The sequence below is a fragment of the Balaenoptera musculus genome, chromosome 9 (assembly GCF_009873245.2).
Source record: "Balaenoptera musculus isolate JJ_BM4_2016_0621 chromosome 9, mBalMus1.pri.v3, whole genome shotgun sequence".
In the NCBI taxonomy this organism is placed as follows: Eukaryota; Metazoa; Chordata; class Mammalia; order Artiodactyla; family Balaenopteridae; genus Balaenoptera; species Balaenoptera musculus.
The window spans coordinates 100,126,843-100,151,632 of record NC_045793.1 but is presented as its reverse complement, the minus strand read 5'-3'; positions in this window follow the sequence as shown (position 1 = coordinate 100,151,632).

Here is a 24,790-nt window from a genome sequence, read left to right as displayed (position 1 = left end):
CCTCTTCATTTATTTGGTCTTGTAGGTTTTTACCTTGTTCCTTTGTCTGTAACATATTTTTTTTGTCACCTCATTTTTTTGATGGGTGGAGCTGTATTCCTGTCTCACTGGTTGTTTGGCCTGGGGTGTCCAGCACTGGATTTTGCAGGCAGTTGGGTAGAGCCAGTCTTGGTGCCAAGATGAGGACCTCTGTGAGACCTCACTGATGAATATTCCCTGGGGTCTGAGGTTGTCTGTTAGTGCAGCCGTTTGGACTTGATGCTCCCACCACAGGAGCTCAGGTCCAACCCCTGGCCTGGGAACCAAGATCCTGCACGTCTTGCAGCATGGCAAAAGAGAAGACAAAAAAAAAAAAAAAAAAAAAAAAAAGGAGTAGTGCAATAACAAAGAATAAAAAATAAAATAAAATTAGAAAAATAAAAAAATATATTAGGAAAAATAAATAAAAATATAAGTGAAACAACTACAACAAGGTAAAACAGAACCACAATAGAAAAAAGGGAAAAAACAAACAAAAAAAGGGGAACAATCCAAAAGGAACAGAACAATAACAAAGTATAAAGAATAAAATAAAATGAGAAAAATAAAAAATTTATTAGAAAAAATAAAAATATAAATGAAACAACAACAAGGTAAAAGAGAACCACAACCTAAAAAAAGAAAAAAGAAAAAAAAGAGAAAAAGAAAAGCCACAAAAGGCCTTGGCTGTGGGGGGCGGGGCTTAGGCAGGGGCGGGGCTTAGATGAGGGGTGGGGCCTATGCTCAGGACCTGCCAGGCCGGGAAAGGCAGTCTGGCGGGAAGGGTCTCGGAGTGCTAAGTGTAGAGGTAAGGCCCTGGCTGGGAGTGTGGGGTGCGGGGCTTAGGCTCAGCGCAGCTGGAGGGAACCTCGAAGGGCAGAGGATTAGGCCCAGGACCTCAGCAGGCTCCCCAGGGCCCAAGAGGACAAGGGAAATGCTGGCCGTGTTCCCTTCTGATCCTCTGCTCTCCCGAGGGTCTCCCCCGTCCCTGTTGATCCCCTAAGCATGGGTGGGCCCCTCCGGGCCTGGGAAGCCCTCCCCTCCCCCAGCTGCCCCTCAGGGGCGCCAGTCTCATCCCGCCTCCACCAGTTCTCCCCCCCCTCCCCCCCACATTCTACCTGGTCACTTGGGAGTTGCTCCTGTCCCCTTAGGTGTCTGTGGTCCCCCCACCAGTGCCTGGTAAGTGCCCTAGTTGTGCAGAGACTTGAACTCCGTGTTCTCCTAGTCTGCCATCTTGACTCTGCCTCCTCCCCCAGACAGCTGTTTCTGAAGAATGATTTGGGAGGGAAAAACTCCCAAATGGGTGTTGTGGAAAAGGTGGAGCTGGTTGACCAGAGGAGAGGAGCAGGAGAAGGAGAGATCCCTCCAAGACAGAGTGTTCAGCAAATTGGCTGCATGTAAGATAAACACAAGTCATTTGCATTTTTATATTTGGAGTAAACAATTAGAAAAGGTGAAAAGTAATTATTTACAATAGTTTCATAAAATATCAAATATGTAGGAAAAAGATCCAGCAAAAGATGTGCAAGACGTTAACCAATATGTTAACCTCTTCTGAAATTTATATATAGATTAGAAGTTTGTCAGTATTAGTGCTCTTTATTTAAATTGATGATTCTAAAATTTGTACAGAAAATGTATACATGAGGAATACTAAGAGGATGAGGACAAGGAATGCAAGACATCCTTCTCTGATTGTTTCTATTTCCTCTATAAAGAAGATGACAGTTTCTATTTCCTCTATAAAGAAGATGACAGTTTCTATTTCCTCTATAAAGAAGATGACAGTTTCTATTTCCTCTATAAAGAAGATGACAGTTTCTATTTCCTCTATAAAGAAGATGACAGTTTCTATTTCCTCTATAAAGAAGATGACAGTGTCACCTGCTGAGAAGGAGAAGAAAGGACTAATTTTCATAATCTCATCTCTCCTCCTTCAACTACTGCCCACCCACCATCACCTGCTTTTGTGCCTGGCCTTGGTCCCTGCTCCCCAGACCAGGTTCTGGTTCCTCCTTTACCCCTATGAATCTAGTCTTGCCTTGTTGTGACAATGGTTTCCCCTAGGACTCAGGTCCCATCCCGAACCTCAGGCATGAACTCTGCTGCTCACAGAAGCACCTTGGGATTCTTATTTGTTTCTTACAAGGTGAACATCGCTTCTCCCATGGTTTTTTTGTTGTCATCCACGTGTTTCTTCTCTCTGGCTTACTCTAGTTCTGGAGTCAGCGATTTGTTTACCTGCTTGGTCCCCACCTGCAGTAGGTCAACCCCTGTCTTTCCCCACCTGCTCTAACCACCCACCTCCCCTCTGGTGTTTGTCAGTGACACCTTGAGACCTCTAAGTCCTCAGGTAGTTTCTCCTCTGGACATGGCCACCACGAGACAGTGGGCCAGCTGGAGGAGGGTGTCGTCATCAGAGCCTGTGCCCCCGAGAAGTGGGCTGAGAGGCTCTGTAGACAAAACACTTCCAGGCCAGATGGCCCAGCACCCTACAGGCTCAGAAGTCTCAGCTGGCCTGGAAATCAGCATCTGAGGTGGCCAAGTGAAGCTTTTGAAGAAGTCCCATGTGTGGGGAAAAAGCTTCCTCTGGCGTGCAATGCTGTGTGTGGCTCGATGCTGACTGCTGGTGTCACGGGACCATGTTTTCTTCTTTGCTTTAGTTGTTGACAATTTGCTTAATGTTAGATAATAGTAGTATGTAGACTTAGTAATATTAGCATAGATAATCTGTTCATACAGTTCAAAAATAATACCTGTAAGATGTCTTCATTTCCCATTTTCCACTTTGCAGCCCTGCTCAACAGCACTGACTGCCCCTTTCCACACTCTGACCACGCTCACATCCCTGTAACATGTTTGTCTCATGTTTCTGTCTTCTCTTAGGTAGGTGTGTTGGGGCGTGGGAGGTATCCACCCCAATGCCTGATATAAAACTTGTCCCAGATTGTGCTTAAGAAACCTTTGCTGAGAGAATGAATGAATGAAATCCAGAACTCAATACTGAGAACTCCTGGCCAGTATTAATAAGCTTCTGATTTACAAAGATTCCCCTTTTCAGTGTCTTGTTCAAAGCTAGGGTTTTAAAAACATCTCTATTCTTAATACCTCTGTCTTCCCTTTAAAATCTTGCAGAGAGGAAGGTGGGAAGACAGGGAATGGATATTTTATTTTCTCCACGAGAGGGAGCAGAATACCCCTGGGCAGGCCATGCCAGGGCTTTCATTCACCTCATAATTATCGCCAGGCAATGGAAGTACAAGCATGGCCTGCAGCGAATTTCACTCAATGCCTGATGTCAGTGATTCCCTTCCAGGAGCCCAGCATCCCGCTTGGTTCTAGGACAGAGATGGGTATTGGCAGTCTCCCCTCAAGACTTCCCCAACTCTCTCTACAAAGCAGTGCCATCTTCCCCATAAAGGGCAGTAGAAACTGTGTAATATGGGGGTGCAAGAGAGGGAAAAGTCAGAGCAGCAAGGTTTCAGATGGGGTTTCGATAGACAAGAAGAGGAGAAATGCCCCCTGCCCAAGGTGTGGAGGTGAAACGGAGTGAAGTGTTTGAGGGGTAATTTCCTGAAGTAGGAGGAGTAGGATTAGACAGGCCTTGATTGTACATTTAAGAACCTCGGGCTTAACCTGAAAGACATAGGATTCACTGAATAAGTACAGTTAGGGGGAGGTTTGATCCATTCTGGGTTTTAGAAAGACTACCAGAGCAGGCGTGGCCAGGACACAAAGCAGTGTGAAGAGAGTGGAGACATTTCAACTTCCCCAGCAGGAGTGTGTGCGCGTGTGCAAGGGTGGGTGGTTCCAGTCAGCCAGTCTCAGCTAACCAGCTGCTGTTTCTAGTTGGTACCTGTCTCTCCAGGGGAAGTTGCTGCTAGTCAAAGTTTAGGGCCGGATGTTACCCTTGAACATGTGTCGCCATTGGACAATGAGTCAACTGCTCCAGCTCTGTCTCTGCTTCTTTTATCTCCATCTCCACTTCCGCTGAGAGTCAACTTTATCTGAAGAAGCAAGAAGATACGTTTAAAGGGAATATCATAGTGCCAGCGCACTGGTACACTGGAAGGTGGTCTAACCAGGTGCAAAGTCCCTTGTACACCTGAGTAAGTGGGACTTGAGCAGTGACGTTGTTCCCCTAGGCGTACCTGGTCAGCCAATCCAGGGCGAGCTAGTCTGAAAATCCAGGACTCGGACCCCCGTGGTTCGCAATCACACCCCACAGTTCCTACATCGTTATGTGTCACACATTATGCTCACCCATAATTTTTGACATTGACTCAGGCCACAATGAGAATGAGAGACAACACAAGAAAGAGCCACACTTAATTACTGCATCCTTAGGGGCTTACTCAATCATAAGCATACCCCCAAATAATCTCCAAAAAAGGTGTTTTTTCCCAGTATTATTTACAATCTTTCAACTGTAGCAGGGTGAAGGTAGCTATTGGCGCATAGGGTCCTATGGTTTGATGGCCTATTTGAAAAAATGCTCACGTTTCTCAAATAAATAAATATAGGCACCCCAATGTTCGCTGTTTACAATAGCCAAGACATGGAAACAACCCAAATGCCCATCAACAGACGATTGACTTAAGAAGACATGGTATGTTATATATACAATAAACTATTACTCAGCCATAAAAAGTAATGAAATAATGCCATTTGCAGCGACATGGGTGGACCTAGAGAATATCATACTAAGTGAAGTAAGTCAGGCAAAGACAAATATTATGATATCACTTACATGTGGTATCTAAAAATAATACGAATGAATCTATATACAAAAGAGAAATAGACTCACAGACATAAAAAGCAAACTATGGTTAACAAAGGGGAAAGGGAAGGAGGGAGGAACAAATTAGAAGTATGAGATAAACAGATACAAACTACTATACATAGAATAAGTAAGCAATAAGGATTTACCGTATAGCACAGGGAATTACATTCCATATCTTGTCATAACCTATAAAGGAGAACAGTCTGAAAAAAAAAACTGAATCATTTTGCCGTACACCTGAAATTAACACAATATTATAAATCAACTATAATTCAGTAAATAAATAAATAAATGTCAGCTCTGCAATCTTACTTGCTACAAAACAACTAGTGTACACTAAATGGAGTGAGACCTAGTCAGGTTTAACTTTCTTCTATTCAATTTCTCAATGCAATCCCTCCAAGTCATTCGCAACACTCCCCTCAGCGAGCAGATTCCAGTGGGTCCATGAGAAAAGGTCTGTGGGTCCCCATATGGCAAAATAACACGTGTCCCGTAATCAGAGGCTCACAGTGGTCTGTGAGTCAAAGAGGTCATTTGTTGGCAGATGAAATAAACAACAAGAGGCGAGTTACCACCTATTCTGAAAACATTATAGTTCCCAGGAATGACTTTCCAAAGTTCCAAGAATCAGAGGGTTTATATTACACTAAAAAATTAAATGTGTTTATAATTTGTTTTCATTAGATCTAGTGTGAGAATGATTCATTTTCCTGCTAAAGCTCAGAAAGGTATTTTACAAGCCAAATGAAGACTGAGCAGCACGTGTAACAACAGAACTCAGGAGTGGCGGGGGGTGATTTGAGGAGCAGTGTTTTGGTGTCAGGGAGTCCAGATTTGTCCCCTTCCACTGGTGGGGGCCTCTCCAGCCATGGTTTGATCCTCTGTGTCCTTGTTGCTGCCAGGGAACCATGTCCCCACCCCGGGCTGTGGGAGAGCCTGATAATTGTCAGTAGTGCCATCACCTGCCTGCCTTCCCAGGGTGCCTGCTCCCCCCTCCTCCCTGGAGCCTCCACAGTCACCCACTCTGTGCCTATCACGGGGCCCCAAAGAGCCCAGACACCCAGTTTACACTTCATGAGGGCTAAGCTGACTTGTGAAGATCAGTGCACTGAGGAAACTCACAGTCATAATGTGTTCTGAATGGACTTCAACCGCAGAGAGATGAACTGCTTTCCACACGGTCTGCTATGGTCTGAATGTTTATGTCCCCCCAAATTCCTATGTTGAAACCTAATGCCCAAGGTGATGGTACTAGGAATTGGGGCCTTTGGGAGGTGATTAGGTCATGAGGGCGGAGCCCTTGTGATGGGGTTAGTGCCCTTAGAAAAGTGGCCCCAGAGAACTCCCTCACCACTTCTGCCACCTGAGGACACAGAAGCTGTCGGCTATGAAAACAGGAAGTAGGTCTCACAAGACACCAAATCTGCTGGCTCCTTGATCTCTGACGTCCAGCCTCCAGAACTGTGAGAAATAAATCTCTTGTTCATAAGCCACCTGGTCTGTGATAATTCTGTTAAAGCCACCCAAACAGACTAAGATAGCTAGGAATTGGCTGATCTTAGATTCAAATCTAGTGCTGGATGACACCCAGTTCTGGCACTTTCTCATCCAAGGTCGGAGACACCTGCTGGTGGCCTGGACAGGAGTGGCAGTGTAGCCCGGGAAGGGGCAGTTTTAGGACTGAGCAGTTATGATACAGTCACATGGAACTGCAGTCCGTCTGGCCTGCCTGTTTGCCCATAATGGATCTTTCCTTGATGGAAACCTGCTGGAAGGAATTTGGAAGGTGGAGGCACTGCCAAAGAAAACATTTTTCTGGCCCCTAAACCTGCCCTCCTTGGCCCCTGTCTGGGCACGGGCTGAGTGGACCATGCAGCGGTCCCACTGGATGGGAGAATTCTCCCCCCTCCCTGTTCCCAGGACTCCCAGGAGAGGGGTGCTGGGGCCTGATGTCCCCCAGGGCAGGCCACTGGGTCCATGGCTGAGCACATCCGTGCCCTACCTTCTATGGCACCTGCAAAAGCTCTCCCTTCCAGGATGTCATTGCAAAATTTTGGGGAAATGAAATGTGTCCAGTCGGATGAGATTGATAAGGTGGCTGAATAAGTATGGGTCATGGAACCATAATAGCGAGGAACAAAGTCATAAATCAGATTCGGGTGCTGGGTTTGAATGCAGGTAGAATGAAAACAAGGTCATTAAAAGGTTATTTGTTTTTGCAGAGTGTTGGCCAGCATTCTAGCATTTTTGGCAAGCGGAATGGGCTCTCACAGAACCAACTGGCAGCCACTGGGGCGGAACTGAGGTGTAACAACTTGGAGAGAGGCTGGTGTGTCAGGAACTGTATCCTTAGCCAGTCAGGGGCCCGTGCATGCAGGTGACTGAGTGAGGGTTGGGTGAGAACAGGGCCTGAGACCCAGGGGCAGAACATTAACTCAGCTGGTGAAAAACTCAAGCGACCTCATCACCGTAAGTCATTGTGAAGGTAGGTCTTTTCTAAATATCATGACTGCACACTTTTTTTTTTTTTTTTGAGAAATGCCATGGCCTAGATCCTTCTCATAAAGCCTTACAGTTGCCTTAAAGCCCAATCCTGGCTTTCTAGGCTGACACCCATGACTTTCCATCTGCCAAGCTGCCAGGGCACTTGTTTGCTCTGCTAGAACCCACAGACCCAAGTGGAGTTGTGCACCCCTTTCATAGTTCTGTACCTTTGCACAAGTCATCTGCTCTCACTGGAAGGTTCTGTCTATTTCTCACTGGGCAAATTCTTGCTCTCACACACCAGAATCCTTATAAAGGGTTCCCCAACCCAGTTGCCCCCTAGTTTGTATCCTATACCATTTAATACAGCTCTAAGGTCATTATCACTTGGTTCTCTAAATAATTCTGCATTTATGTATCTTCTGTAATAAAAAATAGGTAGCATTTATCCACATCTTGCTATGTGCCAACCACAGTGCTGAGCAATTTGCACGTATCATTTTACTTGCGTCTTGCAGCAATCCTTTCAGCTGGTGCTATCCTCATATCACCCTTTTACAGAGGAGGAATGGGCACTCAGGTGCAAACTTGCCCACGGTCACATATAGGAAAGGTCAGGGCCCAAATTCGAACCCAAGTCATCTGACCCTAGAGATGAAATGCCTGGCCACCGACTTGCCAACTCTGCAGGAACTTGCGTTCCCCAAGGGCGAGGTGGGGACTTACCCCTTGCCCCTCTCATAAAGACTACGGTCATCTACATCTGTGGATGCATTCCCCCACCTTTCCCCAAAGTGAGCAGCACAGAGAGCCATGCAGCTGAGAGAAACATCTCCCTCCGTGCCCTTGGATGGACGTCCAGGCATTGAGGACTTTCCTCCCATCCCATCATGTGGGTGGTTTCTCCGATCTCCTCATTTGCAGGGTCAAGGAAAAGATAGGCCAGCAAGCCCCTCATGCATCTTTCTGAGCAGGTGTGTGACTGTTGATCCCATCAGGAGCCAGAGTGCCATGTGGGTTACATCCTGGTGCCAACTCTACGACTGAGGCTGAATTGTGCTGCTCTCCGCTGGTATCACTGCTGCCCAGATCCAGGGCCCATTCCCAAAGAGAAGAGGGTGTAACAACTGACGTTCTCAGTGAGGGGCTGCAGGGTCGGGGGCTGGATGTCTTGACTGCTTATGTAGAGTGATAACAACAGCAATAGCAAGAAATGACTACCTGCCTTCTGGGCATTAGGTCCTGTGCCTGTGGCCTCCAGTAATCCTTTGCGCTTCCCTGTTGCCCTGGGCTGTATTATATAGGAGAAAATTTTATATATGAGAAAATTAGGGCTCAGAATTTAAGTAACTTGCCATAGGTTAAAAAGTTTGTGTGTGATTGACCTGATATTAAAGCTCATGTTTTTAACATAATTTGAAAATGCCTCCCTCCCTCCCTTTCTCCCTCCCTCCCTCCTTTCCTCCTCCCTCCCTCCTTCCTTCCTTCTTTCCCCCTTCTTTCCTTCCTTCCTTCCTTCCATCCTTCTTCCTTCCTTCCTTCCTCCCTTCCTTCCTTCCTTCCTCCCTTCCTTCCTCCCTCCCTCCCTTCTTTCCTTCCTTCCCCCTTCCTTCCTTCCTTCCTTCCTTCCTTCCTTCCCTCCTTCCTATATTCCTTAGGGAATGGCCATGGGCCCGGCCAACACCAAGGCAAACATGCCCTCCTTGATAGAGCACTTCAGGATAGGGCCCCAAGAAGGCTGCTCCAGGCTGGGCAGGTGCAGAGGGAAGACAGACCCAGGGGAGAGGGAGGGTGTGGGAGCCACTGCAGTAGCGTGTCTAGGTGTAAGGCCTCTGGTGGCCAGATGAAGACCAGGTGCTGGAGAAGCTGGGAGGGAAGGACAGAACCTAAGTCTTGTGTTAGGGATGAGGCATGGGCTGGACAGAGCAGCGGAGCAAGAAGGAGGGGCACTGGCCTTTGGAGAAGGAGAGCAGAGCCCTGGTTTCTATGGATAGAACAGCCCCGAGATGGGAAGAGGCTTAAAGCAGAGGGTAAAGATTAGGAATTGGGGTCCATGATTTTAGTTTGGCTCACACCATGCTTCTGCTATTGTTTTTGTTTTATTTTGCCTTTTAATTGAGCCAATTGAATAACCAACAGATTTCAAATGGAAGTCTGGATTTTTTTTTTCCTTTTCTTTTCTCGGTAAGTCGGAAGATCGATCATGCTGGCCATGGACCGCAGTGGGTTGGCATGCTTGTGGCCGTTCTCCGAGGGCACAAGTTCCCTCTCCTGGGCCTCGCTCAACCTGCAGGGCACCAACTCACCAGACTGGAGGTGCTTGTCAACCAGCCTGGGCCTGGGACATTTGAAATTGTGATTCCTGCCCCCCAGGTGTGGGATGTGCAAGTGTCTGAAAGGAGGGCAGGGAAGATCATCATAGGTGAAAAAAATCCATGCACTTGGCCTGGGGTGCTGGCTGTGTCACCCTCATGGATACTGAGGTCCCCTAGGATGTGTGTAGGAGTTGGGGAGGTGATTCCCAGTCTTCACTTAGCATGGGAGGGGCGTTAGGATAGCTATGTGGGGTGAGGATGGGTAGAGGGCGAACAACCAGATGCCAGGAGCTTCAAAGGACTTTTCTTCATGCAGATGGAAAAGCCAAGATATTTCACAGTTCACATTCTACTCATATGCAAAAAGAAAAATGAACAGATTTACTAGCGAGCAGCAGTTTAATTGGCCTGAGCAGGGAGTTACAGTGTGTATAATTGCTACAGATGTTTTGTTCCTTTGGATTTGGGTTAAAAATGTAATTTGTTTTGCTTAGGGACTTTTAGGGATTTTCCAAGGCCGTGTAAGAGTCAATCACATGGCAATCTGCTCTTTCTTTACCACACTTTAAAGTCATTTAATAAAAACTTAGGGAGCAGGCTTGGGAATATAATACAATTTGGCTCCTTTAAATTGAATATATATTTTCTAAATACCGAGTAGATAATTTCCAGGAAAAGAATGGCTGTGATACTGTACTTATTGTTACAAAATTAGGCGAGCGAGAGGGTTGCTTGCAATATTCATGGAAAATAGCTCAACCAGAAATGGGAATTGCCAAGACTTTGTCCCATAAGTAATGTTGGGTAACTTCCTCAGCACTTAACTAAGCTTCAGTCCCTTCAGTTCCTGCCAACATCGCCATAGGTGTGGTGAGAGCCAGGCCACAGCCTGCCATGACCTGATTCTCCAGTGTCACAGCTGGCATTTGGGGTCAGATAAAACATGTTAGAAAGTGTCACATTCCTGGCTTTATCTCAAGCTTCTAACAGGAGAGCCTGAAGGGTGAGGGACCTCCTTTTTCCGGTCTCAAAATCCATTTCCACAGTTGACTATTGTAGGAGTTGATCTCTCATCTATACATTTTCCATGTACCCAAATTCAACATTTCCTAAACTGACTTCTTTTGGAGACTGTCTTAACTTGAGCTTCCTGAATTACCTCCTGGAAATCCTATGTCCAGGGGTCCAGCCACTTGTCTCCTCTGGACTCCTCTGGATAAGAACTACCCTGACCTCTCCAGCCCTTAGACCATTCCTCATACACAGGTGGTGACACCTTCACGGTCTCTGCAAACAGAAACACCTGCTTCTCAACTACTCTGGACAAAAGTCCTGGAGCCAGCTGGAAATCCTCAGCTTCTAAAAAAACACCTGTAGTACTAACACGTTTCTACTGTGGTTTCCCCCAAAGAAGTGTATGGGCAGGCAGACAACATGCAGGTTGGGTGTGTAATCTAGAGTGGTGGGCCTTAAACAGAAACTCAGGGATTTATTTTTAAAATTCAGTGTTATTCCACAATGTATGCATGTTTGATTAAAAATGTAAGTTAAGTTCCACTTGCAGTAATGGCAGACTAATTCAGACAGGTTCTCCTGGGCAAAATATATGAAACGTTTTCTCAAAAGTGTTGGAGGGTTTATAACACAGTGACGAGTACAAGGCCAACAGCAAAGGAGAAAGCAGATCAGAAAGGCAAGCCAGAATTAGGAATGATTTTCCTCATAGGTGTCTATCAAGTCCAGAAAGGCTACGGAGGGGGTCCAGGAGCCTGAACCACAGCTGGACACCCTTAAAGTCTGGGCTGCATGGGTGAGGGCAAACCTGAGATAGTCCAATCCTGCCCGAGACAGAACCCATCTTTGAATCAATCCCTCACTGAAATAGAAGAGTCTGTAGATTGTCAGTACATGGGCTACCTGCCAGAAGTAAAGGCAAAGAGTGTCTGGAAAAAGAAAATTATTATATAATTTTTCATATATGATGTCAATCATTCAATCAAAAATAACGAGGTGTGTGTAAGCAGAAAATAATGTGATCTAAGAGCAAAAGACACAACCTAAAAGAGAAAAGGTCAAACAGGGCATTGACTTAGAAATAACTATGTTACTATGTCCAAGAAAACAAAAAACAAAACTGAGATGAGAATAGTTAAGGGAAGTTCCAAGTGGACATTCCATAATTTAACAAATCCATAAAAGAAAATAAGAACTCAAAGAATGCATTTAGCAGAAAATTGGACACAGAACCAAAAAAGGATAAACAAATAAAGAAAAGAACATATGAGGTGTATGGGACATGTGAAAAAGATCTAACATGTCATTAGTGGGACAATGAGAAGAGAGAGGTAGAGACACAGAGAGAGGCAGGGAGAGAAGGCCTAGAAGAAGTTTAAAAATCACAAGCGACTATTTTGCTTGTGTCTATGCAAATACAACTGGAAACCTTGATGAAATGGATAATTTATTGGAAAATACAGTTTACCAAAATCCATTCCAGTAGTAACAGAATTATTTAACAAAAAAAAAAAAAAAAAAGAATTATTTAACACACCCATTTCCACAGAAAAACTAGAGAAAATTATCAAGGAATATTTCATGTAAAACCATCAGGCCCAGAGAGATCCAGGGGAATTCAGTCAAAATTTTAGAGACCGTATCAAAACTTCTAAGTTCTTTTTATGAAGCAAATATAGTAATGATATATAGTAATGATACTTAAACCTGACATAAATAACATAAAAATGAAATTTACAAATATTAATTTTAAATAACAATGCAAAAAACCTAGATTAAAATATTAGCAAGTGGATTCCAGCACCACATTAAGAAATAATTAAGAATTCTCCAAGACCAAGTGGTTTTAGACTTTCACTAAAGGATGATTCAATATTAGGGAATCTATTAATATTATTCACTTTATTAATATTTCCATGGGAAAGAACATACGATTATCTGCTTGATTGATGAAAACCTCTGACAGTTAACACCATTTTCTTTTCTTTCTTTCTTTCTTTATTAACATCTTTATTGGAGTATAATTGCTTTACAATGGTGTGTTAGTTTCTGCTGTATAACAAAGTGAATCAGCTATATGTATACATATATCCCCATATCTCCTCCCTCTTTCGTCTCCCTCCCACCCTCCCTATCCCACCCCTCTAGGTGGTCACAAAGCATGGAGCTGATCTCCCTGTGCTATGCAGCTGCTTCCCACTAGCTATCTATTTTACATTTGGTAGTGTGTATATGTCCATACCACTCTCTTTGTCCCAGCTTACCCTTCCCACTCCCTGTGTCCTCAGGTCCATTCTCTATGTCTGCATCTTTGTTCCTGTCCTACCCCTAGGTTCTTCAGAACCATTTTTTTTTTTTTTTAGATTCCATATATATGTGTTAGCATACGGCATTTGTTTTTCTCTTTCTGACTTACTTCACTCTGTATGACAGACTCTAGGTCCATCCACCTCACTACAAATAACTCAGTTTCGTTTCTTTTTATGGCTGAGTAATATTCCAGTGTATATATGTGCCACATCTTCTTTATCCATTCATCTGATGATGGACATTTAGGTTGCTTCCATGTCCTGGCTATTGTAAATAGAGCTGCATTGGGCGTTGTGGTACATGACTCTTTTTGAATTATGGTTTTCTCAGGGTATATGCCCAGTAGTGGGATTTCTGGGTCATATGGTAGTTCTATTTTTAGTTTTTTAAGGAACCTCCATACTGTTCTCCATAGGTCAGCACCATTTTCTAATAAAAACTATTGAAAAAGGTAATTTCTATTAAAACATAGATAAGAATACTTGAGAATAAAGTTAAGAAGAAATGCTCAAAACCTATGTGAAGAAAATTGGAAAACACTCCTGAAAGGCACAAAAGTAGACACTTGAAAACTGTAGACAACGTTGTACTTTCTGTGATGCCTAACATGATAAAAATGACAATTCTCCTGTTACTTCATAAATTTAGTATATTCCCAATAAAAATACCAACTAGGTTTCTTTTCCCCAGACCTAGGCAAGTTGATACTAAAGTTCAAATGGAAAAATGTACACAGTAGAATAGCGAAAATAAAAATGAAAGAAGAAAAAGAAGACAAGAAGAAGAATGGTGAGGGTTTAAGACTCTACCAACACCATTACAAAGCCAGTGAGTGAAAACATCTGGGTTCCGGCACATGCAGAGTGACAGACCAGTGCACAAGAAGAGGAACTGTGGAAATTGATGCAAGTCCATACGGACACCCAGAACATGATAAGGACTGCATATCCAATCACTGAGCAAAGCTAGACTGCTTAATAAATGGTCCTGGGACAGCAGGATAGCCATTAGGAAAAAGATAAAATTCTGTCTGTTCTTCACTCTACGCATACAAGAAAAACCCAAATGGTTCAGAGATAGTAATATAAAATTGAAAATATACAATAAAGTATGTGTGAATACCTTCAAAACCTCAGTGTATAGAAAGACTTACAATATCTTAGTCTAGAGGCAAGAATGAAGGATTGATTAATTTGATTACTTAGAAAGAAAAATGTGTTCATGGCAGAAAACATCAAGAATTGTCTTGAGTCAATATTTGCAACATATGTCACAGATAAGGGAACTAATATTCCTAATTTTTAAAGAGTATTTTAAAAGAATCTGAGCTTTATTTTTTTTTTTTTGCAGGAACTACTTTCATCCCATTAAAATATTCCTTAATGATCCGGCAATTATTTACATGAAGCAGAGTCCAGAACACAGATTTATGACTGCACTAGCCTTGTCCTTGATTAGAGACTTATGAATTATATACAAAACATTATTCCTTAGAATACGTTACTGAAGGTCAAACAGAATGTGAACTTGCCAGAGCTTACTCCTGCCCGTCTATCTGCCTCCATCAGACCACAAGACAGGTGTAAAGATGGACATATTTTAAGACTTTGAATTTAAATAGTTTGAAGGCTCTTTCTTTAAATAGTTTGAATGCTCTTTCTTTGAATGCTTTTCCTTTAAATTTCTTTTAAAAAATGCTCTTTCTTTAAATAGTTTGAATGCTCTTTCCCAAATGCATCAGTTCAAAGGCTTCACTAATTTGGCCAAAAGACAGATCGTCAATCACAAATTCATCTACTTTTGTCTTTGGGACATACATTTGGACAAGACATTCAGAATAATTTAGAATTATTATCTTTTATCTAAAAGTCCTATAAAAATGGCTAAAGTAGACTTAAAGACTTCAGAACGTTGATGATACACGTGTTGGTGAGTCTCTGGTGAAATGGGTATTGCTATATTTCTCTGTTGGGAACGCTAAGTGGTACAACCCCCAGGGAGGTGAATTTCCAAAATACGTGTGTATTTATCCTTTGACTCAGCAATCTCATTTCTAGAAAATTTCCCTAAAGACACACCTCTAAAATACAAAAACACATAAGCACAATATTATGCGTTAGCATTTTTTGTAATTGCAAAATATTGGAAATTACTGAAATGTCCAAGAATAGGAGAATGAGTTAAAAAATTTGGTACTTACACAAAAGAGAAATATGCAGTTATATAAAAGAATAAGAAAGATCTATATGAAGAGTTTGGAGTAATTTCTGAGAGTCACTGTTTGCTAAAATAGGCAGACTGTCAAAGAGTACATATAGTATTCTACCTATTATGAAGAAAAAAGGGGAAATAATAAAATATACACATATTTGACAATTTTGGCAAAAACAAAACAGAAAAGCACTGAAAGGATAAACAAGAAAACAAGAAAATTGGTTCTAAAATGGGTGGGACGAATGCTGTTGAAGGGCCAGAGGAAGGAGTTAATTTTCTGGTTATGTCTTGAAGGATTTTGACCTTTAGAAACATGTTAGCATTCCACATAATCAAAAATAACATTAAATAAACAATTATGGGGGAAAAAATCTAATAATGAATACAATTAGAAACAAGTTAATATAAGTCTACTTCATACCCACAGTGAAGGAAAAAAAAATCAAATGCAAGTAACTTGAACGTGGTAATTTGATTGTAAAACTGCAGTCTTCAGAATAAAGAACTGCAATTAATTGTACACTCTCATTAGTAAGTCTGTGTTTTGTAGTGTTATGTGTGTAGCAATTTGGAAACTATTTTAATGTAAGATAGGGCAAACAATGAAAAGTGGTAATCTTGATGGGATTCAGAGTTTTCATTTGAATAGGGAGAAGGCAAAGAAAAAAGGCATAATAATGGAGGTATTGGAATGTGTGTGTATATATATTTATCCATACACACACACACACACACACACATATACACACTAGTTTTGTTTGGTGAAAGTGTCAAGAAACAAAGATATCTCAGGAGCTATCTATCCAAGAGACCAGGTCTTGGTATTAAAAAAATATCCACTTCTGATTGACCATAGCTTTGAAGTCTGGGAGGGTGATACCTCCAGCTTTGTTTTTTTTTTTTTTTTTTTAAGATTGCTTTGGCAATTTGGGGTCTTTTGTGGTTCCATATAAATTTTAGGGTTATTTGTTCTAGTTCTGTGAAAAATGCCATGGGTATTTTGATAGGGATTGCATTAAATCTATAGATTGCTTTTGGTAGTGTGACCATTTTAACAATATTAATTCTTCTAATCTTTCTATTTCTTTATATCATATTCAATTTCCTTCGTCAATGTTTTATAGTTTTCTTTCACCTCCTTGGTTAAGTTTTTGCTGAGATTTTAAACAGGATTGGTTTCTTGATTTCTCTTTCTGATAGTGTATAGAAAAGCAACAGATTTTTGTATATTAATCTTGTATCCTGAACTCATTTATTAGTTCTAATAGTTTTTGGGTGGAGACTTTAGGGTTTTCTATATAAAGTATCATGTCATCTGCAAATAGTGAGAGTTTTACCTCTTCCCTTCCAACTTGGCATGGTGCTGGCACAATAACAGACACATAGATCAATGGAATAGCACAGGGAATTATAGCTGTCATCTTGGTTGTTTTTCTTCTTTTTTATTGAAGTATAGTTGATTTACAACGTTGTGTTAATTTCTGCTGTACGCCATTATCTTGTAATAACTTTTAATGGAGTGTAATCTGTAAAAATACTGAATCACTATGCTATATACAGTAAGTAGGTAGAATGTGAATTGATAAAGGTGGAGAGAGTGTGAACATCCTGAAGTTTCTTGCAACTTGCAACTCAGATTCTTTCTGGCACCAAGGCCGGTGCCGTTCCTGCCACCGTCCTTCTGTGAAGAACACTTCAGAGGAGGACGGATGGCTTTGAAAATCTCCCTGCAGGAGGCTGTTTGTAAGGACAAGCCCCAGGGACACTGGCACGTCTGCTTCTGGGTGCCGTCGCCTTACACAGTCATATTAACTTACACACACATCGGGAGGCCTGGTGGCAGTCCCCCACCCCGAGAGCCACGCCTCCACCCTGCGGTCGGCTTGTCACCTGCAGGGCGGGGTCCACTGCACCTGCACCTGGCCTGCGTCTGTGTCAGTGTCAGCCTGGAAGGGAGAACCTGATCGAGCTGCCTCTTCACTACCCTACCCCCCCGTGGGCTCTGGGAAGGATCCGCTGCCCACAGACTGTGCCTGGAGCTGGGGGACAGTTTCACTGGGTACTTCCTGTCCTTTCGGGAGGTGGGGTCGGCTGAGCTGATCTGGCTGACGGGTTTCATGGTGGCCAGTTTTAGTTCTCTTACTGGCACCTGTGTGTTGGCAGCCCTGCTCTGGTTCTGTGAGCATCCTGGCCGGCCCCCCAGCATTCTTCTGAGGGACTTGAGGTCCGGCCAGTGTGTTCCACACCCCTTCCCTGTAGGGACTTCTGTCGTCCACCCAGGCCACACCAGCCCTGTCTCCTCTCTCTCCTTGGACTAGACGAGCCAAGGCACTCCCGTCCTGCTGGTCCTGACCCATCCCGATCTCCAACACTGCGGGCTTCCTACAAGAGGATCCAGTCTTCACCGCAGCATGGGGACAGGACACCACCCAGGGGGGCTCGGAAGTGAAGGGACCTTGAGAGACACAGTACACTGAACTACAGCACGACCCAGCAGCCGTTCCTTGACTGAAGGCTGAAGCTCACGTTGAATAACTGTTACTACAGTTATATAGTCTTTAGAACCATCACTTAAAATGACTTTGTATTTTGTTCTCAAGTTGCTTTCACCCTAAGCAACTTGTTGGCCCTTTAGGTTGCTTGCAGTTTTTCTTCATCAGCCATGATGTTGTGCATAAAATCTTTGTGCACGTAGATATGCCTTTTCCATATTTCACATCCCTCCAGATAGAGTTCCAGGAGTTGTAACGCCTGCGTAAATGGTGTCATCCTTGGTACTTATTGTGCCAATTTGCTCTGCAGCCACTCAGTAGTTTATAGAAGTTCCCTTTCTACTAATCCTTGTCAGCCGTGGGTATTCCATTTTTAAAATGTTTTGCTAATTTAGTCAGTGATCTAAGTGTAAATTGCTAATTACTAAATTCAAAAAAATAGCTTGCACGAAAGAAAAGTTTTCAAATCCAATTATTTGGCCACTTATCAAAGGGACCCATTATGTACCTCCATAAATAATCTTGAGATGTTATTTTTATGTCATGCCTTTAATTATTACATCAAATTATGCAGTGGCTGTCAACATATTTTACACAAAACACATTTTAAAAAATTGTGATTTGCTTGTGAGGTTTTAGGAAAAACAACTTCAGCCTGAAATATAAATGGAAACATGGAACATAGAAGTGAGAGGAACAATGAAATTCCCCCAAACAGCTTGAAATAATATCGAAAACTGGATCTCATTTTAAGCACAACAGTATGGGGTTTCTGGAACTGATTTAAGAGTTCTTTGAAATGGTTAGTCCTTACATCCAGCACATACATAAATACCCACATCAGAAATGCTACAGCTAGAACAAAAGAAGCAAGGTGCAAAAATAGAGTTCTGGGAAAAGTCCTCCAAACATTACCACATTTGCTTCAAAATTTATTTTTTCTCAGAGAACTTCTTTTGAGAGAAATCTGGGGTACTCAGACCCAATTGCAATTGACAGTGGTTTGTTGCACTTAACGCGGCTGTGTTTTAGGAACAATGCCTCATTATACCTACTTTTGGAAATGAGCAGTACGCTTTGAAAATGGAGCAGTCCTTCTTAATCTAAGGATTTTCTTTTCATATATTCTACCTTCCAGAGCACAGCTGGTCTTCTTGGATGAGCACAGGATTTGGGGTGACTTTCACCGTGACCCTGGCAGGGTCGCTCTCCCTCACGCCCCGTGGGCTCAAGCTGTGTGGACGGCATGCCCGCTGCTCTGTCACCAGTGTCTCCTGCTTGGCTCCCAAGTGGTGCCTGTCTCCCCGGGAATGGGGGGAAAGCTGGAACATTTGGAAGGGGCTGTGCGTGGCTCAGAAGACCGTGCTCTCAGTCCGGCTGTTTGTTGATTTTAAGTGACATTGAGTGAGTCACTCCCCCTTTCAGACCTTTACTTTCTGGGTTTCTATGTTTGTAAAGTGTGGGGATTATATCATATGACCTTTAATGACCTTTCGCCTCTGCTTTTCCATAATTACTTTACTCTTGCAATTACTGAGGTCTTTGGAATTTCTTTACAAGTTTTGCAGATTTCCTTGAAAATGTGTAAAAATAGATCACTTGAAATCGTTTGTGTTTTTCTCAAGCAATTACTGAGCTTCTGCTTTGTAGAAGGAATTCTGATAGTGTGTTCAGGCACATAATTTAGTAAATTGACTTGCTTTCTGTCCCCAAAAGCTCATGATTCCATAAGGGGAAAAGCCAAACATTATTTTGGCAGAACCTGGTAAGTTCAATAAGAAATGCACAAATATGGTCTAGGAGTGTTGGAGAAAAAGCATCCAATTCTGCCTCAAGTGTTTTAGATCCCCCATCCCTGAAGCATTTGCATCTGAGCTGAATCGCAAATAATGGATAGAAATGCCAACAAGCTGGAGATACTAAAACAGGCTGACTTTCTTTTTGGTTTAGGTTCTATGTAGTTTTTCTGTTACTGTAAAGGATGTCATAATAAATATATGTGTATATCTATATTGAAATCTATTTCTACATCTCCATCTACTTATCTATCTCCACCTTCGCCTCCACATCTGTATCCACATCTATGTCTATATTGAGAAGGGAATTATATGGGCAAAATAGACGCCTGGAAAAGAGGGAATGTTCTGACCACTCTGAAGGCTGGTGGTCTGGAATGTGAGACTGAGTAGCAGGTAGATTGTGGAGCCCTTGGAGTGATGGAGACCAGGGGGCTTCACGCTTTGCTGCACGCTAGAATGACCCTGGGTAGCTTTTATACCCTTGGTTCTCAGGCCACCCTTTGCACTAATTCATTCAGAGTCTCTATGGGATGGAGGCATTAGTACTTTAAAAAATTCCCCGAGTGATTCTAACTTGCATCCAAGCTGGAGGACCAGTACCTGACCATAAGGAGCCGTTAGAGATCTGGATCCTGTGGGCAGTATTTTTCGTGTGTATTCTAGAAGGCTCCTTCTGAAAATCAGCCTGCAGAGGAACTAAAGCAAGGAGAGGCCAGAAGCAGGGGGAGTACCAGCAGGAAACAGTGAGTGAGGCTGGTGGTGATAGAAACTCGGAAGGGTCCATTGTCGGGCACGGCGAGGAACTCCATAAAGGGGGAGGGAAGCGGGGAGGGTGGGGACCCCTGGATAAAGAACAGTGTAGTTAAGTGAGACAGAGGGGTGCCTACGAGAACATGAGGAGGAAATGTTTGCTAATCTCGGGGGTAGAGGAGACAAGCTCTGGGGGGGGGAAGGTTTGGACTGGAAAGAAGTGTTTGGGAGTCGTGGATTCAGGGGGATGTCAGGCTACAGGGATAGATGTGCCCCCAGTCTCCACCCCAGGGAGCAGGGTCACTGGAAGCACCTGTACCCCCTCAGCTCAGAGCCCGCTGGGGGCAGGCCCTGCATCTCTATTGGTTGCACACCTCAACAGGGTGTGTGAGGCCCTTGACCTTAATTAGAGGACTGATTTCACACAAACTGTCCTATTCCGCAGATTCCATAGATCTCGGTTCCATACATCATGAGGTGGAAGGTTAAGAGATTAATGACTCAGTGTTTAAGGGAACAGACAAGCAAGGAGGCCACTTGGACGGCTACTTCCTAGACACGGAAGATGCCCCAATCCAGATGCCTGTGTGCGGCGTCTTGAAACCCAAGAAACTAGAGTCGCTCTTGACCTGTGAGACAATAGAGGGGGTCACACCATCCCTGTTTACCTGGGTTGTTCTCTTTTCTTGTCTCACTTTCTTTGTTCAAATTTTTACGTTTTCATAACCACAGAAAAAGGGAAAATGGTATCCATTTTGGTGGGAGACAAGTGAATAGCAGACGTCCAGGAAAAATAAAATCCAAATGTAAAATGTTTTAAACTTAGAATGTTTTAACAATTTAGGAATATTCCTATCCCAAAGTGTCTGAACCAATGGCAGAATTGGATAATCTCTCTCTCTCTCTATATATATATATGAATCACTTTTCTGAACACCTGAAATATTGTACATCAACCGTACTTCAGTAAAAAATAAAAATAAAAAGCAGAATTGGATCTGCTTCTGACTCACCGTGACTTGTTCTTAGCCCATTCACAGCCCCAGTTAGAAGCTGGAACTGTTTGAACATGTTGCCCTAAGGGTGCAGAGATCACTTCCCTGAGTGTTGGAGAGGCTGGAAAAATTTGGTCAACTGGGTGCAAAATGCAAATCTGAGGCTCTAAGGCTCTGGCATTGGGAGAGCTAATGTATTCAGCTTTGTGCATGCATGTCCACTTACAAGAGCTCTCAGGTGAGGAAAAATGAAGCAGTGTTGGTCTTAAGCAAAAAATTAGGTGAAGTCATCTATTCTGAAGTGCTTCCTGTAACAAGAAGTTAATTTGGACACACTGAAATCCCCTCTTCTGAGTGCTCGAAGAGGTGTGTGTGTGTGTGTGTGTGTGTGTGTGTGTGTGTAACATGGGAGCCCAGTGGTGAGGATCTTGCCAATTTTAAACAACTGGCATCTTTATTTAGCTGTTAAATTCCATATCCCCACCAAGAGCCAGCTCTGCAAACACCAAGCCCTCCAGCATCTGCTTTCTTAAAGTCCTGGGACGCATACACACTTTCTGGTGAAAGTCAGCATTTTGCCAGAATGCCAGAAATGATTCTCAAACTCCAGAGACTCTTCCAGAAATCTGCTTCTTTAGGGGCCTCAGAGCAGCTCACTGCAAAGGCCCCCCTTTGTCCTGTACCTGCAGAAACCATGCGTTCGAGCTCCATCCCTCTCATTCTGCCAAGTGGTCTCCATCACCCTGCAGGTCTCTGGGCTCCCCTTCATAATTGCTTAGTTGTCTTTTTGTCTTTTCTCTGACCAATGATATAAGCGCACAAATATTGTGGAAATTTCAACTTCTGTTCGTAGTTGTCTTAATTCTCATTTACAGGATGTTTCCTCCTTCTAACTTATTATACCCAAAAACTGATAATTGGGGTCCACATTTACTTGTGTAATCCCGAATATTATAGGCCTACATAACCTCACGTATTATTGATGCTTTTATCTCAAAGATGAAGAGACCAGGGCCCGGAGAAATTGTGACCTTCCCAGGCTAGGTCACCACATTTCTAGTAGGTGAGAGGGTGTCTTACTCCAGATTTTCTGATCCTGGTCTAGTGCTTTCCTCAGTCCCATTTAGCCCTAGACTGGATTTGAGGGCATAGAAATGAAATGCCACCCACATCCTGATATTCTATGAGGTAATTTGCTCCACTAAGACGCAACATTTTGTCCTGAATTCTTTCCCGTGGGTAATCATTAGTTTCCCATTATTCCTGCCAGCGAGGACAGGTGAGGGCTGGGTGACCTCGTGCAGGTGAGGGAGGGAGCGGGGCCCCCTTGTCAATGTTTGTGCCTTATAAACCCTCTCACCATTGTCCCAGACCTCGTCAGGGTTCTGAAACCCCGTGGTTATCCTTTGGGGTCTCTCGAGTTAAAAGAGCAGATCTGTGACTGTTTAAAAAGGAGACGTGGTTTTCTCCTTGAGAAATGGAGCCCACTAGGTTACCAAGGAAAGAACACAAGGCAGGCACCAGAGGATGGGGGAGTTGAGATTGTTCAAATTAGGAAGTGGCTGTTCATGCTTAGCGTGCAGGATCTGATGACCAATCGTGTGCACGCGTGTGTGGTAGGGTGTGCGGACGAAAGACTCTGAAGCCCCCGGAGAGAAATGACTGTTGCTAACGCGGTTAGTTAGTTACTAATTAGCTAATCAGTGACGCTTTGAACTGGAACTGTCCAGGTAATTTTCACACAGGTCCGAGTATATTTTTGTCTTTCTTTGGGGTTTGATACTTTTTGGTGCCTCAGGGTGACCAGGCAGAATGACATTTCATTTTGTAGCTTTAGACGATAGGGGGTGCATGACACAATCTATAGAAAAGTGCTCAAGAAATGTTAGTTGTCTCTGAAATGGACACATCTGATAAACGACAGGAAGATCCCTGATGGTAAGTCATGGCTGTCACGTATTAGGAGCAATGCAGGTGTGCAAATATTCACACACAACTCAGAGACAGAAACACGCAGACACGCACACAAACATACACGCTTTCTCACTTACACACTCACACACACAACATATGCCCTCACGGTCACACATATACACACTCACTCTCTTACTTACATGCACCCACGCACAATATACCCGTGTGCTCACACTCACACATATACTTCACTTACACTCACACATATGCACATATATACACTCTCATGCATATTCTCCCACACACTCCCACACCCTCACAATATCCTACTATAAACTCACACACAGAGACACACACAACACTTACACACATGCTCACACATACACATATATATACACTCACACACTTATAGACACGCCCACACAATATCCTCACATGTGTACACTCACGGCCACAGGTACACTCCTTCACATACTCACACACACATTCTCACACACACACAAGGTCACACATTCACACACATATCAGAACACACAAATACTTCACATACACTTTCATACACACATATGTATACACACGGATACACTCACATATTCTCATGCAAACTCAAACATACACACACACACTCAGGCATACACTCACTCATACACATATCTTCACACACACATTCACACATGCACTCATTCTCAAAAGCCAGGCTGACCCCAGGCTTCCCATGGCCACCTTGATGAGTTTTCAACTACATGTGCTTTGTGATTTCTGTCAGCTCGGCACTTTTAGAACTAATCCTCATATGGCAATTTTCCTCAGATGTTCCAATTTAAACCATCTATCTTTCCAAGGAGCTTCTTGGCATGTGTATACAATAAAACATGGCTAGAATAATAGGGCAGTGGATCCTCTGGGGAGAGAGGACAGTAAAGATTTGACAAGGACCTACTGTATAGCACAGGGAACTCTGCTCAATATTCTGTAAAAACCTAATTGGGAAAAGAATTTGAAAAAGAATAGATACATGTATATGTATAACTGAATCACTTTATTGTGCACCTGAAACTAACACAACATTGTTAATCAACTGTAGTCCAATATAAAATAAAAAGTCAAAAAAACACACAAAAAAACAAAACAAAACAACAAAAAAATGAAGCAGAGGGAAGATACCCTGCGTGTCACTGAATGATGGCCAGATGGAAAGCCTTATCTCAGGACCACTTCCGGGGGAGTAACTGGGAGCAAGTCCCTCAGCTTTGCCAATCTCAGTTACTGCTTTGTAATAAGGGTTTCCTGGGGCCTGCCGTAGTCATTTTTAGAAATATTGTGGGAGTTGAAGGTACAAGGCATGTACAAAGAACTTGTCCATAGCAAAATGCAACAGTGCCATGAGGAGGGAGAAGAGATATTAAGCAGGAATAATTATTCAAGAGCAAATCTCAGCGCTTACCATTAAAAATGTGTCACCTTTCAATTTATCATCAAATATTTAATGAACTTATATTTCTAAAAATTTTCAAATAAAACAAATTGTCGATTCCCTTCCGAGCCTCTCTTAAACATTCTCACTGTAAAGCTTAAATCCCCCAGAATTTCTTGGCCAGGGTCCCCTCACATTTTGGAGCTGCTGTCTTTATTTTACTGTCTCATTCCACACCAGCCCTAGAAATTAATGAGACATGGATGGAAATCGTTCTTTCCGGAA